We start from the raw sequence: 19,093 nt of genomic DNA, 5'->3' as shown, positions 1-19,093 counted from the left end.
CCCTCTTCCCCCGCTGGGGGCTGGGATCTGTACAGCTCTTCAGAAAATGCCTTGAATACCTCGTTTATTATCGTCTCACTCCGAACCGTGGCTCCTCTTCCATCTTTGACACCCCCTATTTCCCTCACTGCCATCCTCTTAGGGAGCTGGTGTGCCAGCATCCGACTAGCCTTTTCCCCATACTCGTAGGTCACCCCCTGCGCTTTCCTCCACTGTGCCTCCGCCTTCCCTGTGGTCAACAGGTCAAACTCCGTCTGGCGCCGTCATCTTTCCCCAAGTAATCTTTCCTCCGGGGCCTCTGCGTATCTCCTGTCCACTCTCAAAATCTCCCCCACTAACCTCTCCCTTTCCATACCCTCTGTCTTCTCCCTATGAGCCCTAATGGAAATTAGCTCTCCCCTGATCACCGCCCTCAACGCCTCCCATACCACCCCCACCCGCACCTCCCCGTTGTCGTTGGCCTCCAAGTACCTTTCGATACACCCCCTCACCCGTGTCCACACCTCCCTCACCCTCCAGTCCCCCAGAGGGGAGACCCCCATCCCGACCACCTCTTCTGTGTCCCATTCCCTTTCCGCCAGTGCAGCAGCAACCCTTTTCCCCCCCCTTTACCCCCCCCCCCCCCCCCGCTAGACCACTGTCTAGCTTTTTTGCTCCCCACGTCACTCCCGTAAGTCAGCTGACGCCTGCTGACCCCGGCTCCCCCCGCCGTCCCATTGACCTCCCCGCGTGGGAGTCTCCCAATCCATATGCATTCCTTCGTTCCCCTTCCCGCCTTTCTTCCCGCGCACGGGAAAACACCCCGCGCTTTCCAAAGCCCGCTCCGCCCCTTCTGGCGCAGCTCCTGTCGCGGCCTTGTCTCTCTCCCCCAGCCCATGTAACATTTCCTGCGCGTGATTGACCCCCTATATACAACCATCACACATCAAACCCCAAAACATCCCCCCCACCCTCACAAACCCTCAGTTAGAGTCTAACTTTTCGGCTTGTACAAAGGTCCACGCCTCTTCAGGCGTTTCGAAGTAATAGTGTTGGCCCTTGTATGTGACCCACAGTCGCGCTGGCTGCAGCATTCCAAATTTCACTTCTTTCCGGTACAACGCCGCTTTGGCCCGGTTGAAACCCGCTCTCCGCTTTGCAACCTCCGTGCTCCAGTCTGGGTATATTCGGATCTCTGCATTGTCCCACTTACTGCTCCGTTCCTTCTTGGCCCATCTCAGGACCCACTCTCTGTCCGTGAACCGGTGGAACCTCACCACCATCGTCCTTGGCGGCTCATTTGCCTGGGGCTTCTTCGCCAGCACCCGATGTGCCCCGTCCAACTCCAGCGGCCTCGAAGGGGCCTTCGTGCCCATCATCGCCTCGAGCATTGTGCTCGCGTATGCCAGGCAAACAGCCCCCTCCACTCCCTCAGGGAGACCCAGGATTCGCAGATTCTTTCTCCTCGACCAGTTCTCCAGGTCTTCGAGTCTTCCCGCCCACCTCTTGTGTAGTGCCTCATTCTGCTCCACTCTCACCGCCAAGCCCATGAGCTCGTCCTCATTCTGACTGACTCTTTTCTGTACCTCTTGGATCTTAGCTTCGTGGGCCTTCTGGGTGATCCCGAGTCCTTCAATTGCCGAAAGCATAGGCGCCAATATCTCCTTGCGCATCTTCTCGCACTGCTCCTCGAAGCAGCGCTTGATGAACTCCTGCAGCTCCCCTTTGTCCCTGGCCGCCGCTATTTTGTTTTCTTTCCCTCGCTTCTTCCGTTGCTCCAGTGCCGCTCCTTTGGCGGTTACACTTCTAGTCCGTTTCATAGAAGTTGGAGGGGGACCCATGGCCGCCACCGGAAGCCTCGTCCCTGCTTCTTCAATGGCCTTGGTAGATCTTTTCACAGTTGATCCCTTGAAGAGTATAGAGATTGTCGAAATAGAGTTAAGAGGGAAATCAGGAGGGCAAAAAGGGGACATGAAATTGCTTTGGCAAATAATGCAAGGGAGAATCCAAAGAGATTCTACAGATACATAAAGGGGAAAAGAGTAACTAGGGACAGAGTAGGGCCTCTTAAGGATCAACAAGGGCATCTATGTGCAGAGCCACAAGAGTTGGGTGAGATCCTGAATGAATATTTCTCATCGGTATTCACGGTGGAGAAAGGCATGGATGTTAGGAAACTAAGGGAAATAAATAGTGATGTTTTGAGAAGTGTGCATATTACAGAGGAGGAGGTGCTGGAAGTCTTAAAGCGCATCAAGGTAGATAAATCCCCGGGACCTGATGAAATGTATCCCAGGATGTTGTGGGAGGCTAGGGAGGAAATTGCGGGTCCCCTAACAGAGATATTTGAATCATCGGCAGCCACAGGTGAGGTGCCTGAAGATTGGAGAGTGGCGAATGTTGTGCCCTTGTTTAAGAAGGGCAGCAGGGAAAAGCCTGGGAACTACAGACCGGTGAGCCTAACGTCTGTAGTAGGTAAGTTGCTAGAAGGTATTCTGAGAGACAGGACCTACAAGCATTTAGAGAGGCAAGGACCGATTCGGGGCAGTCAGCATGGCTTTGTGCGTGGAAAATCATGTCTCACAAATTTGATTGAGTTTTTTGAGGGGGTGACCAAGAAGGTAGATGAGGGCAGTGCAGTAGACGTTGTCTACATGGACTTTAGCAAAGCCTTTGACAAGGTACCGCATGGTAGGTTGTTGCAGAAGGTTAAAGCTCACGGGATCCAGGGTGAGGTTGCCAATTGGATTCAAAATTGGTTGGACGACAGAAGGCAGAAGGTGGTTGTAGAGGGTTGTTTTTCAAACTGGAGGCCTGTGACCAGTGGTGTGCCTCAGGGATCGGTGCTGGGTCCACTGTTATTTGTGATTTATATTAATGATTTGGATGAGAATTTAGGAGGCATGGTTAGTAAGTTTGCAGATGACACCAAGATTGGTGGCACAGTGGATAGTGAAGAAGGTTATCTAGGATTGCAACGGGATCTTGATCAATTAGGCCAGTAGGCCGACGAATGGCAGATGGAGTTTAATTTAGATAAATGTGAGGTGATGCATTTTGGCAGATCGAATCAGGCCAGGACCTACTCAGTTAATGGTATGGCGTTGGGGAGAGTTATAGAACAAAGAGATCTAGGAGTACAGGTTCTCATAGCTCCTTGAGAACTCCTTGGTGGCCATCAAGGTGATGGTCGCCTTGAACTTCTATGCCATGGTCCTTCCAAGCGTCTCACAGAGCTCGGTGCATAGTTGCATCCTTGCCATCACGGAGGCCCTGTTTGCCCAGTCAGCAAGTACATCCATTTCAATATGGACTGAGCCCACCTGGACAGATACCTGGACAGTGGGGTTTGCCGCCATCGCCAAGATGCCCCGGTTCCAGGGGGTGATCAACGGGATGCATGTCGCTCTACGAGCACCTGCAGATGACAGGCCGATTTTCAAAAAATGGAAGGGTTCCACTTGATGAACGTATATCTGGTCTGTGACCATGAGCTGTGCATCATACACATCTGTGCCCGATACCCGGGCAATGTGCACATCACCTTTCGGTTATGGGTGAGTGGGAGGGGGTTGGTGATAGTTGCACAGTTTTGCCTACTCAACCTGGCCACCTTGAGGAGGTTGTGCAGATTCTTCTGGCATTGCTGGCCGGTCCGGACGGTTTTGAACACTATGTTGACCACCTCTGCCACCTGCGTCCAGGCCAGGTGAACGGCAGCAGCGGCAGCCTCCTTCTCATCCCGGGGTACAGGGTCATCTGCCTCTCCTCCATGACATTCAGCAGGGCCTCCAGTTCAGGGTCTCGGTGAATCTCGTGGCAGTGCATCTTGCTGCCATCTTGTTGGCTGGGATGAGTCTGTGTGTATATGTGGCTGCAGCTTGCCAGCCTCCTGAGTGCCAATCCCAAACCCGGTGAATCCCGCACCATTTCTCATTGGAATCGGTTGTGTTCCATGTAGCGACGGTGCTAGCTCCTTAACAGCCATTGAATTGGTCCAGTGCAGTGCCAGTTTTGCTGTTGTAGAAGTCCACGAATCCTGCCCTGCATCAACACTTAGGACTGGATTATCTGATTTTGAAGCTGTGTCCGGAGCATGTGTCTAGTCTTACGATCCTCCGCCCGGTGGGGAGCTAGCAGCTGTGGCACGTAAACCCCCCGGCATTCCCGACAGAAACAGCTGGAGAATTGCCGGGTCCATGGCTGCGCATGCGCATGGCGGTGACCTGCAGCGGTGGTGTCATACAACTTGGCGCTGGCCGTGCGGGCCTGCCAGATAGTGCCCCCGTAACTCCCATCCCCAGAACCCCCCAACCAATCCCCCCAGCTCTCGCCAAAGCCCCCTCGGCCAGAGGAACGGCTTCCCCCGCTGACTGTGACGTGGCTGGACTGTCTGCAACCGCCACGCGAGGTTGACGAAACCTCAGACCACAAGTTAAGTCAGCCCATCGGGGGCGAAGCATCGGTGGAGGGCCTTCAGGTGACATTCTGAGGTCGTCCCAATGACGTGTGGCTTACTCACCGATGACGCCGCTTTGGAGGGGGCGAGGCATCCGAAAACAGGCGCTGCCCCCGATTTCGGCGTCAGAAGGGATTCTCCGCCTAATCGGCAAATGCGCTTTCGGCGTCTGCAATTGGAGAATCCCACACAGTGTTTCAGGAACGGAGAATCCAACTGCCTGCGGTTTGGAGCAAGTCTTGACAATAACAGGTGTGAAATCCACAGAATAATCCTGTTTAGGACCCTCCCCCATTATAATCTATTTTAGGACTTGTCAGAAAACTTTGCCAAGCTGTTGAAGTTGCAAGAGTCAAGTGACCCCTCGACAGCTATCTTACAATTTATCGGGTTCCATTCATAAAAGGAATGCAGTTTTTTATTTAAATATATCTTCGCGTCTGCACTGGCATGACACTTGTTAATCATATGGCTTCTTCGCTGGAACTAAATGTACATATAAAAAGATGGTTTAAAATTATTTTTATGGATAAAATATTGACCCAACCTACATTTAGTGCTTGCAAGACAATGCCGTGTGCAATATCAAACTGGAATGTATCACCAACTTTGTGAGAATATTGCATAACCTGCATCTGACCTAATTCCCACAGGAATTCGATAACTTCATTTCAGTATTTTAAATTGGAAGGCTGGCAGCTCTGGGAGACCAGCTTCCACTCTTAACTGATTGTGACCCTTGCGGCCACCCCCAGAAAAATGTTGCTCACGGTCCCACCACCCAGTGTTGGCTCCCACTTCCGCGGGTGAGAAAATTCAGCCTTTATGGAAAAGCTTATCTGAATTTGAATAATCTTACATCTATATGTGCTTTCTGGCTATAAAAATTTACTCGCTATTGTTGCATTTGTGCCACTTATCATGTCAGCTTTTCAACATTCTGAGTTCATTTCTGTGACTATATTTGTAACAGGTTTTGCCTATGGAAGAACATCACTCCTTAATTGTACAATCTGGCCATTTAGTAGCTTTTACAATCGGGTTTGCTCATCCCTAAGACTAACTACTATAACTCAAGCAAGCCAAATCTTGACCCAGCAATGGCAGATCATCTATCTCCAATGACAGCTATTCCTCATCAACGAGTGAATTTACAGTGCTCTCACAGAGCATATTCTAAGATGGTGTGGGTCACAGGAGTAGATTTTTGTTTGTTTTGCAACATCACATCTTGGCACTGAAGAAGTATGCAAAACTCCACTTCGATCTGTTCCAAGACGTTTGGTAAATCAGTTCATCACTGAACAACTTAAGACATGATAAAAAATTTAATGAACAGTTAATGAAGCAAAACCTGATGCTATGGGAGTTCCAGATTAGTGACATCCAACAACATTGCTTTATGAATCAGAGTTAAAATCTGTTATGTCTGTGTGAGTTTTGGTAATGTCACCTCATTATTTACAATTACTGTTAAGCTTGTATTATAGTCTACAAATTAACACAGCAGCATACATACTGTCATCAGGTTTTCCACAAGGAGAGTACTATTTAAAATTTGTTCTTGAAAAGAATCACTGACACATCTCAGGAAGAAAGAGACATTTTTTTTTAGAAAATATTTTAATGAGGCATTTATATTTTTAACATTTTAAGCAACAGAGAGATCCAACACATGCAAAAACCCCACAATAACATACCCAACTCCCCCAGCCCTAAACCCTAACTACCCATACATTAGATTCCCTGGCCTTATTCATCACTTCCATGCCTCCCCCTTCCCCCCCCCCCCCTGCACCCCTCTCCTGCTGACGGTCAATTCTCCTTGAAGAAGTCGATGAACGGCTGCCATCTCCGAGCGAACCCCTGTAATGAACCCCTTAAGGCAAACTTAATTTTCTCTAGCCTAGGAAACCCTGCCATGTCACTGACCCAATGAAGAAAGGGACATATTGCGCAAATCATATCGCATGCATTATGTAGAAAGTATTTTAGGTTTGATTTCAGTTTTTAACCTCCTTAATTAAACTTTCTTGATATAATGACATTTTGCACTTTATTAAATCTGGATGATTCCTATAAATAAACTGATCCAAGCAAGGATTCATAACTGCTATAATATTTTATTTTCAGCATTGGAGATTTTATAGTGGGATTAAACAGCATTGGACAAAGAATAATATACATTGAATAAAATCATTGTTATGTTTACCCAATAATGCAATTTAAAAAAAATATTACTTAAAAAATATATGGTGGAATTAACCGGCTGTTCACCCCGGCGGGCAATTCCCGTCCCACTGACGGCGCACGGGTTTCCCAGCGCCAAGGGGTGCAGTCAATGGGAAATCCCATTGACAACGATGGGACAGAAAATCCCGTTGGCGGGCCACCTCCTCTGTCAGAAAATGTGTGGCAGGTTGGTCAGTAAATCCTGCCTATGGTTTCCACCATTATGATCTATTATTAACGGGTCCCTCCTCCTGTGGAACTCTATCAGTCAACCATTGTCTGGAATTCATGGATAGATAAGTTTTAATGTCAATTAACATTGCTATACTAAGAGTTAATGCACTAAGATAGAGCAAATCTATGATCGGCCTGTTGAGACCATTTATAAAGTCCAAGTCTTCCTATGTTCCAAAATGTCAGCAGAGCTTAAATCATGAAAGATTTTGGGCGGGATTCCCAATTTCTGAGTAAGTGTTGATTCCGGGACAGAATCGGTGGACTTCTACGGCAGCAAAATTGGCGCTGGACCCAGAGCAATCAAGGAACCATTAATGGGATAGCACCGCCACCAATTGGAATACAAGCGATTCCAATGGAAAATGGTGTCCGATTCGCCGGGGTTGGGATTCCCGCTCGAGAGGCTGACATGCCGGAGCCGCATATTAACACTCCACTCCACACGCACTCATTCCAGCCAACAAGATGGCACTGGCTGCGCTGGAGCGCGCCCATCCCCTGGACGGGTTGGTTGGGGCCAGATGAAACCTAGGAAGGTGGCCTGGGGGGGCACCCACACAACCCATGGCACTAAGTTCACAGTGGGCAGTCAGCAGCGTGCGCAGCCGCGTGGCAGCCTTTCAGGCTGTGACAATGGTGGTCCGTGCCCATCCAATGTTGAACACTTTTCGTATCCACTCTTTCTCCCTCAGCAGCCACGGCGCCTGTTTCCCAAATTTTGAAATCACAAGTGAAACTCGCCATCTGTAATTCCTTCTCTTGGATGCAGAGCATCGTGGGAGCACCAGAGAATACTGGGTCAGGCCCGTTAAAGATATGGCAACGGCATTTACAGTACGTGCGAAGTAGAATGCATTGACACTGCTGTCGAGGCACTGGAGCATGGCATTCTGTGAGGCGCCTGGCTCCAGCCACGATTTCCGCCTCACGCCCGATTCTTCACCCAATCACATTTTCCGATTCCGGCGTCGGCCGCCAGACAATCCCGCCCCTTGTTCCTGTTGTCACCTCTTTCAATACATAAATATATAGGTTGCCACACACATATCATGGAGGTTAATAGTGCCATTGAGTTGGCAGATTGGAGAGATCACAGCATGCTGCCAAGTTAGCTGACCTCAAACAAAGTAGCTGTAAAGTCCTCAATTGCTCTTTATCCCCAGTGAGGGAGGGAAAAACTGTCTTGGTCACCCTTCATGGTTGATATTCCATGACACGACTCAAAGTGTATGTGTGTTGATGTTGGATGAATACAGCATTCGATTTATCTGTGATGTACCTCAACCATCATGCAGCGTGCCAATCCTCACACTTTATACCTAAACATGAAGAGTAGATAATTGAACCAGAAAGCTTGTGCGGAACCCAGCAGTTAAAGGGAATAATGCGAATGGAGAAAGTCCAGTTTTGCTGTTTTGCTGGCAGGAATCAATTGCTATGAAACCGATTGAGGTTTGGAAAATGGGCACTCTGAGCTTCACTTCTGCCGAGCTGCATCGTATATGTCCGCAACATGCAGATTTACTTTCCATGGATTTGAAGAGGAGATGTCATTTGTGGAATTTCTTGCTTGTGCTGTCATTTTGAACCCAATTCCTAGCCTCTCCACTCGTGGCACAGCATATCCCTGCTTCCCAGACTGGGTATGTTTATGCCATGTAGCGTGGAATCTATTGATGTTATATTATCAAAACCACAGAGTTATACAGACTACATCAAAATCTATACTGTGTTTTAACACTGCAACATACCTTACACCAGTACATTTAATTGGGCAGCACGGTAGCACAATGGGTAGCACTGTTGCTTCACAGCTCCAGGGTCCCAGGTTCGATTCCTGGCTTGGGTCACTGTCTGTGTGGAGTCTGCACGTTCTCCCCGTGTCTGCGTGGGTTTCCTCCGGGTGCTCCGGTTTCCTCCCACAAATCCCGAAAGACATGCTGTTAGGTGAATTGGATATTCTCAATTCACCTTCTGTGTTCCCGAACAGGCGCTGGAATGTGGCAACGGGATTTTCACAGTAACTTCATTTCAGTGTTAATATAAGCCTACTTGTGACAATAAAGATTATTATTATTCAACAAATGCTGTTTATTTAATATAATTGCAGTTATTTATCATACTCATGGTCCTATACTGTATCACATTTAGTGCTAGTGTGTGGGTATAAATCTAAAATAACTGTAATGAAAATTGTGGGATGATAATACTAAAATTGAATATGTTTCTTCAGTCAAAAAGATATTTTCAAAGCAGACAACAGTTCCAGTGTTCAGACAAAACAATAAATATTTGGAGAGCACATAACATCCCGAAGCAGATCAAAAAAAGAAATGTATATTTTTATTCCAAATACAGCTGCAAACTGGAGTACAGGCTGGGACATCAAAAGTGCTGTTTTTACAATCTTATCAGAAATTACTGTCATGCTCTGGATGATACATTTATACATTGCTTGCATGAACTTAACTATGCGGTGTCAATGGGAGCAAAAATTTATAAAAGGAAATAGGCAGATTAAGTGAATGCACAAAATAATGACAGATGGAGTTCAATGTGGGGATATGTGAGGTCATTCACCTTGGATTCTCAGAACAGACTGGAAGCTGTAGATAGCAAAGGTATTTAGTTATCCACATTCAAAAATCATTAAAAACTAGCACACAGACAAAAAGTAGTCAAGAAGACTAACAATATGTTAAGCAGGCTGGAATGCAGAGGAATAGAAGTGAAATTTCAGTTGTGCAGAGCCATCTGGAATATTATGTTCTGTTTTGAGTGCTGCACATCAGGAAGAATATATTGACCTTGGGAGAGACGGAGGATGAGGTCTGTGTAGGTGGCGGAACACAGGCTCACAGTATCTAAACTTAAAAGATTACACTACAAGGTTAAGTTTGTATTCCATTGTCATTCGAAGGTCAAGGGATGATCTAATTCATATAAAATGATTAACAGTAAGAAGTCACCTGATGAAGGAGCAGCGCTCTGAAAGCTTGTGATTTCAAATAAACCTGTTGGACTTTAATCTGGTGTTGTGAAACTTATTACTGTGCCCACACCAGTCAAGCACTGGCATCTCCATATTATAACATGATTAAGGAATTCAATAGAGTAATTACAGAGAAACTGTTCCCCCTCATGGGGAATCCAAAAGTGAGCACAGTCTTAACATTAGAGCCAGCTCAGTTAGCAGTCAAATCAACAAATACTTTTACACAAAGGCATGGAAGTCTCAGGCATGCTTCTGGTTGGTCAATTTAATTTTTTTTAACACAAATTGATAGATTTTCTTAAACACAGGCATCAAATTGATGGTGGATAGATGACGTTTAGTACAGATTAGATATCATGAGCCCCAGCATTACAGAGACCAGTCTTCAGCCAACTTGATTCACTCCACGTCATATCGAGCTATGGCCGAAGGCACTGGATACTACAAAGACAATGGGTCCTGATAATATCACGGCAATAGTACTGAGGACTCGTGCTCTAGAACTAGCTGCGGCCCTAGTCAAGGTACAACACTGGTGGCAATGTGGAAATTTACCCAATTATTTCCCATGCACAAAAAGCAGGACAAATCCAATCCAGCCAATTACCGCCCCATCAGTCTACACCCGATAAGCAAAGTGGTGGGAGGGGTCACAGACAGTGCATTCAAGTGGCACTTGCTCAGCAATAGCCAGCAGCATGACAGCATAGCGATTAGCATTGTTGCTGCACAGCGCCAAGGACCCTGGTGCGATTCCTGGCTTGGGTCACTGTGTGGAGTCTGCATGTTCTCCGGGTGCTCCGGTTTCCTCTCACAAATCCCCAAAGACATGATTGTTAGGTGAATTGGACACTCTGAATTCTCCCTCTGTATATCCGAACAGACGCCGTAGTGTGCCGATTTGGGGATTTTCTCAGTAACTTCATTGCAATGCTAATGTAAGCCTACTTGAGACACTAATAAAGATTATTATAGCTCACTGACACTCTGAGATCCACCGAAGACATTTATTTCCTGACTTTATTAGAGCCTTCATCCAAACATGGACAAAAGAGCTGAAGTCAAAAGGTGAGGTGAAGGTGACTGCCCTTGCATGAAGACAGCATTTGACCAAATGCAGCCTGAAGGAGCCCAAGCAAAACTGGGAGCCAATGGGAATCAGGGAGAAACATTTGGTGAGTTATACCTACCTCAAAGGAAAATGGTTGTGGTAGTTGGAGGTCATTCATCTCAGTACTGGGACATCACTGCAGATGTTCCTCAGGGTAGTGTCCTAGGTCCAACCATCTTCAGTCACTTCATCAATGGCCTTACCTCCATCACAATATCAAAAGTAGCGATGTTCACTGAGGTTTACACAATGTTCAACATCATTCACTACTCCTCAGATACTGAAACAGTTTGTGACAGTATGCAGCAAGACCAGGTTTGGACTGATAAGTGTCAATTAACATTCACATCACACACAAGTTCCAAGCAATGACCAACTCCAACAAGAACCAATGTAGCCATCTCCCCTTGACATTCAATGGCATTACCACTGCTGAATTCCCCACGAGCAACATCCTGCGGTTTGCTATTGATCAGAAACTGTATTGGACCAACAATATAATTCCTGTGGCTACCAGAGAACATCAGGGACTGGGAATTCTCTTGACTCCTCAAAGTCTGTCCACTACACAGACCCCAGTTAGGAGTGTGATAGTATAACCTCCATTTGCCTCCTGAATTAGTGCAGTTCTGACAATACTCAAGAAGCTTGGCACCATCTAGCATAAAGCAGCCCGCTTGACTGGCACCTCATCTACAACCTTAAGCAACCACTCCCTCCACGACCGACGCACAGTGGCAACTGTGTGTGCCATCTACAAGATGCACTGCAGCAATTCACCGAGGTTCCTTCAACAGCGTCTCCCAAGTAGCCAAACAAAAACTGAACCCATCAACATTAGGTATAAGAACTCTTGGATGTAAATTTCTGGGCATGAAGTGCAGGGGGTGGGGAGATGTCAAGATAAATATTTTGTGCAGCAAGTGGCAAGAACCTGGATCCTGCTGCCTACAAGAATGGTGGGAGTGGAGACGATCAACAAATTCAAAATAATATTGGATGTGCACTTAAAGAAATAAATTTACTGCGGGGATGAAGTAGGGGAATGAAACTGTTTGAATTACTCGACAGAGAGCCTCCATGGAATCAATAGGCCAAATGGCCTCCTTCTCTGCTGTAATGTCTCTAGGACTCTATAATTGATATGAGTCAGGATGCCGGCTGCTGTCGTAGCACCTGCTGAAAAGTGCATGTACGTGAAATTGGGTGAAGACACAGTCACAGTGCAACTATGATGCATCTATGGTTAAATAGTCTGCATCCAATTGGGTGTAATTCATGAATTTGCATTGCAATGGCAAGTCATGTCCACACCTGTATATTCTAGTGAACTCACAGGTGTATTGGTCATGGTCTTTATATCCATTTAAATTAATAGATGAATGACTGTGGTGAAAAATCACTGCAGTTTCCCAACATGCCCTGCAGGCAGGCGGGACAGTCTCCTGGCAGTGCTAGTTTGGAAAAATTGACCACGTGCTCTCTTGACACTCACATGAAAAATGTCTTTTCAAAAACAGCCAATGGATTGTGGCCAGGTTGATATTTTTCCTTCAAGAAATATCAGAGAGAAGATCAAACCAAAAATAAATCTCTCAATCAGTCAGTGGGGAAGATTAAGGCAAAGCTATTTTCAGGATTGGCTTTTCTCCTTTTACAAGATGCAGCCTCCCTAATCTTTTTTTCGTGAAGAAGCAACTTGTAGCTGCAAAAGTTTAGGTGCCACTGCGAGTGCCCGGATTACGTGACCCATATGCTAGGGCTCTGTTAATATTATTTAATAGCCCCACTGGGCTGGCAGAATGGAATGTATTGACTTCAGTGACCTCCTATCTAATTGTCACTGTATGTTACTGCTCTTTTTCTTTTGTGCTGCGGCTGACAGTAATTTCTGGAAATTGGAAATCACGAGTTGCTACGTTCAATGTTTCAAATATCAATCTTAGCTTTGGATTGCAATTACTGCCTGTATTCTTCGAAGAACTGTTTGTGGGAGGGGAAGGCTGCCCATAACTATTCCTTCACAAGCACTCAAGATAATGGAAGCATGACAAGCTGAAATTAATCATGGGGACTAGTGCAAAATGGGCACTAGTGGAAAAAAGATTCAGCAGTGATGTAAAATAGGCTGCCTGTTTAGTGCTGTTATCCAGCTCTCACAGCACACCTCCCCCAGTTGTCTAACATCAAGCACGAGGTCCAGATAAGTGTGGACCATTTTCCACATCTTGAGAGCCTCCTCTTGATGTAGGTAGATGTAGATGGCACCATTCGGCATCACCTCCAATGTGACACCTCAGCCTTCCGCCAAGTTGGTAAAAGTGTATTTGAGGACCAGGATCTCGAACTCAACACTAAGGTCCTGGTTTACTGTGTTCCTATTTTTGTGAGGGCCATGACGAATCCAGCACGAGTTTTAAGGATACAAAGTAATAACATTTATTTACAATAACACACATATATATATATATATATATATATATATATAAAACAGCAGCAGCAACTTCCCTTGCTGCACACTCCTTCCTGCTTGTTCCAAACGGCCAGCTTTATTTATACTTGGAGTTTACTAATGGTTTCTCCGCCCCCCTCATTGGGGAAGCTCATACGCCCACAGGATTGTGGGATTGTCATTAGTCCCCAGCCAATGGTAAGCAGGAAGGTTATAACATCCCTCCCCCCCCCCCCCCCCCCCAAGTCCAAGGAATCCACCGAAGACCCTGGCGAAGGAGGGCGTCGGACACGTTTTGCCGCAGGCCGGACACCATTTGCACGAGGCGCTGGATCAGGCGGCGTGTAACGTGACGGAGACCGGCGCTTCCGTTATGAACAGCGTAACGGTTGTACATCCACGGCCTGTGGACCCGAGGATTCCCCCTCTGATGCGTCCTGTGTCTCCATCTCGGAGTCAGAGTCTGCTGCCTCCGTCATGTCAGCGTCTCTATCTCCATTCGGTTCTGTAATGACCTGCGCAGGCTTCGAGTGAGGCACCAGTGGAAGATTGTGAGGACTACCTTCCCTTGTCTCTGGTCTCTGCGGCTGTAGAAATGAGCTCCGGGGGCGGGGAATCTTTGGAGGGGATAGTCTTCTGGACCGAATGTGGTGTACATGTTTGCACTGGAGACGACCCTGGGCTTGCACCTGGTAAGATATAGGGCCCGTTTGGCGAAAGATTACGCCAGGAACCCACTGGGCACCACCAGCAAAATTCCGAACGAACACTGGGTCACCGGGCGCAAACTGCCGAATCGGCCGATGCCGAGAAAATTCCTGTCCCTGCCGTTCTTGTGTGCGGCGTACTTTTGCGCCAATGTCCGGGAAAACCATACTAAGGCGGGTGCGAAGTCTCCGGCCCATTCGGAGTTCTGCGGGAACTATCCCAGTCACCGCATGGGGGGTGGTCCTATACGTAAACAAAAAGCCATTGATCTGGAAGACTGCTTCTTTAGGCCTCTTTTGAATGTCTGCACTGCGCGCTCTGCCAACCCTTTTGGAGCTGGGTGGTAAGGGGCAGTGCGGATATGGCGTATGCCGTTCATCTTTATGAACCTCGCAAACTCTTCACTCATGAATGGAGTGCCGTTATCCGTAACCAGCACCTCGGGGAGGCCATGTGTACTAAAAGACAAACACATCTTTTCAATTGTTGCGCAGGACGTTGTGCGCTGCATCTTCTGCACCTCTAGCCATTTAGACTGGGTGTCGATTAATAGAAGGAACATGGATCCTTGAAAAGGGCAGGCGAAATCTGCAAGCATGCCCAAGGCCGCCCTGGCCATTCCCAGTGATGTAGGGGCGCGGCCGGCGGAAGCTTCTGATGCTCCTGGCAAATGGAGCAGTTTTGGGCCACCTTCTCAATGTCGGTGTCGAGGCCTGGCCACCAGACATAACTCCGGGCCAACATTTTCATTTTGGTCACACCTGGATGCCCATTGTGCAAGTCTCTTAGTATCAGCTCCTGGCCTTTCTCCGGGACAATCACACTCGTCCCCCACAAGAGGATGCCGTCTTCCACGCTGAATTCTGACAGCTTGGAGGAAAATGCCCGCAACTCGCCTGGGAGCTGTCTATGCTGCCCACTATACAGGACTATGTGTCGAATCTTTGACAGGACTGGCTCCGTCTGGGTCCACTCACGGATCTGTGATGCCGTGACAGGCAAGGTGTCCATAAAATTTAGGGTTGCAACCACCTCACCGGTCGTTGGGGTCGACATGGGGCCGGTCGATAAAGGCAATCGGCTCAGTGCATTGGTATTTGCTATCTGCGTTCCTGGTTTGTGCTCCAGAGAATACTCATATGCAGCAAGCAACAAAGCCCAGCGCTGGATCCGTGCGGAAGCAATGGGCGGTATTGGCTTATCCTCTCTGAAAAGTCCCAGCAGAGGCTTATGATCAGTCACGATAGTGAAATGGCGGCCATACACGTACTGGTGGAAGCGTTTCACCGCAAAACCACTGCCAGGCCCTCCTTCTCGATCTGCGCGTACTTTTTTTCTGCTGCAGTCAATGTGCGGGAGGCGAAAGCTATCGGTTGCTCGGCCCCGTTCTCCATCTTGTGGGACAGGACGGCCCCAATACCATACGGGGATACATCACATGTGACGAGCAAAGGCTTTCCAGGATCATAGTGGGTTAGTAACCCAGACGACGACAATTGTTGCTTTACCCGCCGGAAAGCGGTTTCTTGCGGCTGACCCCAAACCCAGGTGTGATTTTTCTTTAGCAGAAGGTGCAACGGGGCCAGCGTAGTTGCCAGATTGGGGAGGAACTTCCCGTAATAGTTTACGAGACCGAGAAAAGAACGAAGATGCGAAGTGTCAGTCGGGGCAGGGGTCTGTTGAATCGCACACACCTTCTCTGCGACGGGGTGCAAACCTTCGCGGTCCACCCGATAACCTAGGTAGACTACTTCCTTTGCCTGAAATACACACTTTGTGCGACGTAAACGGACTCCAGCCTCCGAAAAGCGTCCAAGGACAGCCTCCAGATTTTCCAACTGTTCCTGCTCCGACGTCCCTGTAATCAAAACATCATCTAAGTAGACAGCAACACGTGGTAAACCTCTCAAAATGCCCTCCATAACATGCTGAAAAATAGCTCAGGCAGAGGATACTCCAAAGAGCAACCGTGTATATTCATACAGGCCCCGGTGTGTATTAATCGTTACATATGGTCGGGAGGCAAGGTCCAGCTCCAACTGTAGGTAGGCGTGACTCATATCTAATTTTGTGAAGGAGAGTCGGCCTGCAAGCTTCGCATAGAGATCCTCTATGCGAGGCATTGGGTATCGGTCGAGTCGGGAAGCCATATTCACTGTTTATAGTCGCCACACAAGCGAACTGTGGCATCTGACTTCATTACAGGTACAATTGGTGCTGCCCAGTCAGCAAAACGGACGGGCCTGATAATGCCCAAACTCTCCAAATGAGTGAGCTCCCCTTCTACCTTCTCGAGCAAGGCGTAAGGCACCGGGCGCACCCGGAAATAGGGCAGCGTGGCTCCTGGTTCGACTTGGATACGGGCTACGGCCCCTTTTATTTTCCCCAAACCAGGCTGGAATACATCTGGGTATCATCCTAGCACCTCAGTCAACCCTTCAGAAACTGTTTGGAGGATGTGCTGCCATTGCAACCGCAAATGGCGCAACCAGTCCCGACCCAGCAGGCTGGGCCCATGGCCGCGCACCACAATAAGTGGGAAACACCCCTCCCGGCATCCATAAACAACAAGGGTCATTGTAGTTCCTCCAACCTGGCCTGTGAGTCAGTTAATGTAAGCGTCTGTATACCCTGCTTGATGCGGTCGAATGTCCTCTGGGCGATCACGGAGACTGCTGCGCCAGTGTCCAACTCCATCTCAAGCGGGTGACCATTGACCCGTACTGTCACCTTAATGGGGGCCACACGGGGAGCTGCCACACAATGCAGCTGCAGGCAGTCGTCCTCCGTCTCCACGCCCTGAGGAGTAGTCGCCGCAGGTTCATCCACATGGAAGGTACGGCCACTGGGCTGGTCCCAGTTTCGGTCGGAACGATGGCGCCTCTGGCGCCCCCAGGACCGGCGTCCGCGACGGGGTCGGCGCCTACAAGTCTGACACGGACATGGCTCCTCATCCATTGGTTCTGGAGAAGGCTCCCTTCAGGGAGGAATGTCCGACGGCCAATGGCGTCGGTCCGGTCGTCGCCTCGTCCAAGGTACCGCAGGAGTGCTGGGGGACGTTTTCGGACGGAAGGGGTTGCGCCCCAAGGCATGCACTTCCATTCCCTGTAGCTCCTGCACTCCTCGTTCTGTGCTCTCTCAATGGCCTGTTGAAAAGTCAATGTTGGCTCAGCTAACAACTTTCTCTCGGTGGCTGCATTGTTAATACCGCAAACCAAATTGTCGCGTAACATTTCTGACAAGGTCTCACCATAGTCACAGTACTCCGCAATCCTGCGTAGCCTGGATAGAAAATCGGCAAGGGATTCTCCAGGGGTCCTCTCAGCGGTATTAAACCGGTAACGCTGGATTATCGTTGATGGGGTTGGGTTAAAATGTTGCCCCACTATATTCACAAGTTCATCAAACGTTTTGGTGTCCGGCGCAGCTGGGTACGTAAGGCTCCTAATCACCCCAAACGTATGCGGGCCGCAGGCGGTGAGCAATATGACCACCTGTCACTCGTTTTCGGTGATATTGTTTGCCCGGAAATAGTAACGCATCCGTTGTGCGTACTGATTCCAGCTTTCCAGCGCAGCATCAAAAACATCCAAACGTCCGTACAGAGGCATGGTATAATAGAAAACAACTTCTAACCTGTATCCAACAAAAATCCAGGGAGGTGGCTTCAGCAGTGTAGACAGCTATTCACTTTAACACTCGTCGCCAGTTTTGTGAGTGCCACGAAGAGTCCAGCACGTTTTTTAAGGATACAAAGTAATAACATTTATTTACAATAACATATATATATACAGCAGCAGCAGCAAATTCCCTTGCTGCACACTCCTTCCTGCTGGTTCCAAACTGGCCAGCTTTATTTATACTTGGAGTTTACTAATGGTTTCTCCGCCCCCCTCATTGGGGAAGCTCATACTCCCACAGGAGTGTGGGATTGTCATTAGTCCCCAGCCAATTGTAAGCAGGCAGGTTATAACACCTATATACTTGGATAAGCTACAGTGGACACCTCAAAGCACTGAGAGATACCACCAGTACTGCCTTCGCAAGATCCTCCAAATTTAGAGGCAAGAAAGGCAGCCCAACAACAGCATCCTTTCCCAAACTAACATGCCCAGCAGTGAGGTGCTAATCACTCAAAAACCAACTCCACTGGACAGGGCATTTTGTTCATATGCCAGACACCAGATTCCCAAAGCAGCTGCTTTATTCAAAACTCTCAGGATAGCAATACAAACACTTTTAGTTTGTCCTCAAAGCATTCCTGATGAGTCCAACCAGCCAGCGCCTGGACATATCTGGCTTGTGACCGACCAAAATGGATAAGGTTCATTCTGGAAGGCACTGAGCATGTCGAAAGACTTTGTCAGGAACAGGCAAAGGCTAAGTCAAGGCATCGGGGGAAGTGCACAAACCTCTCAAAACCTCATCTACCCAAATCTCCAAGCACCACTACCCCTCGTGGCAGATCTGTAGATCAGGCTTTAGACTTAGCAGTCACTCAGAAACCATCAGAGTGGAAGCAAGTGATTCTCAATCTCAAGTAACTGCCTATGAACAACATTACCCAAGACCAATTTCAGCCCTGACATTTGATAGGGAGTGCCCAGTTAAGTAAAGAAATACTTTGGGTGATTCTTTTTCTTGTCTTCACGTGCCATCTTTTGACCCAGCTGCTGCCCAATTCTCCTTGTATCCTGTCTAGCACTTCCTCGACTAAATGTCGCTCTGCTCTGTGGCACTCAATATGTTCGCATATTCACTTTTTAGTACTAAATCAACCTTCTCCCACAAGGCTAACTTTCAGGCCTGCAACCCCTTCTCCACTCATCTACAGTTCTGTTGACGTATCTTTAATCCCTCTTCCACTCCTTCCAGACACTTAGCATTCCCTCCTACACTGAGACACTTTTCAGCCTTTCA

The sequence above is a fragment of the Scyliorhinus torazame genome, chromosome 9 (genome assembly GCF_047496885.1).
Source record: "Scyliorhinus torazame isolate Kashiwa2021f chromosome 9, sScyTor2.1, whole genome shotgun sequence".
NCBI classification, from domain to species: domain Eukaryota; kingdom Metazoa; phylum Chordata; class Chondrichthyes; order Carcharhiniformes; family Scyliorhinidae; genus Scyliorhinus; species Scyliorhinus torazame.
The sequence above is the reverse complement of the archived record's forward strand: the minus strand, read 5'-3'. Positions refer to the sequence as shown.